The sequence below is a fragment of the Chanos chanos genome, chromosome 11 (genome assembly GCF_902362185.1).
Source record: "Chanos chanos chromosome 11, fChaCha1.1, whole genome shotgun sequence".
Lineage (NCBI taxonomy): Eukaryota > Metazoa > Chordata > Actinopteri > Gonorynchiformes > Chanidae > Chanos > Chanos chanos.
This window is the reverse complement of record NC_044505.1, coordinates 21,513,421-21,514,478: the sequence shown is the minus strand read 5'-3', so window position 1 is coordinate 21,514,478 and position 1,058 is coordinate 21,513,421.

Here is a 1,058-nt window from a genome sequence, read left to right as displayed (position 1 = left end):
GCCAGTGAAGTTAACTAAGATGGAAAACTGCCAAACGTAATAGTTATGGTTAACGCTGCACAGCAATCACACTTATAGAAATGTGGCCCACTTCCCAGGAGAACTGGGACACGCTCGCACCGTTCATTTACCATTGCACTAACCACAGTGTTACTCAGATCATCAAGGGTCAGAACTTTTCCTCTAAAAATATATTACAGATCTCATCAAACAGATTCGTTTTAGAGTGGAGTCGAGAATAAATCAACACCAGGGGTGGACAATAACCAAGCACATTTGCCTTAGTACTGTACTTAAGTACATTTTTCGAGAATCTGTACTTTACTTGAGTGTTTCACATTCCAGGCATCCAGCTGTTTCACATTCCAGGCAATGCTATGTAGTAAAGGTGAAATTAACCTAGCCTACAACATTATGACGTATTTATCCTTTTAAGGCCAATCTGAGTTAACCTAGGGCCTATGTAACAGACGCTATACACTGTCTTTCATAGAGGAATCATTAGATTCAACTGTATCTCTATAGGCTTTGTAGCATATTCCACAAGCTTTTTATTCTATGGGTTCTACAAGCTAGTCAGTGCAGTCAGTAGGTTGTTTCAGAGTCATTAGGCTCTGTAAATGCATTGTGGCAATAATACAACAATGCATTGACATTAAAAAGCAAATGTACCCTTGAATAATTCAGTATTTTTGAAAGCAAGCACTCCAGTACTTTAACTCCAGTAAAAATTTAACTGAACAACTTGTATTGGAGTAATATTTGACCATGAGTATTTATACTTTGACTAAAGTAATGGAATTGTGTATGTTGTCCACCTCTGATCATCACACATACAGAAACATGCATGATTCATCGCTCTTCACAACTAATTCCGAGAGGAATGTCTGAATTTTTCATTGATGAGTGATCTCCATCGAATTACGTTGATAGTTTTCACCAGTCTATGGCTGAGAAAAACTAGTGATGCTTCCTTCCATAATGTATCTTTGTGTTATACTATTTCCCTATTACAGCAAATGATTTATGACAAACTAAGCAGATACAGAAGAGGGAGA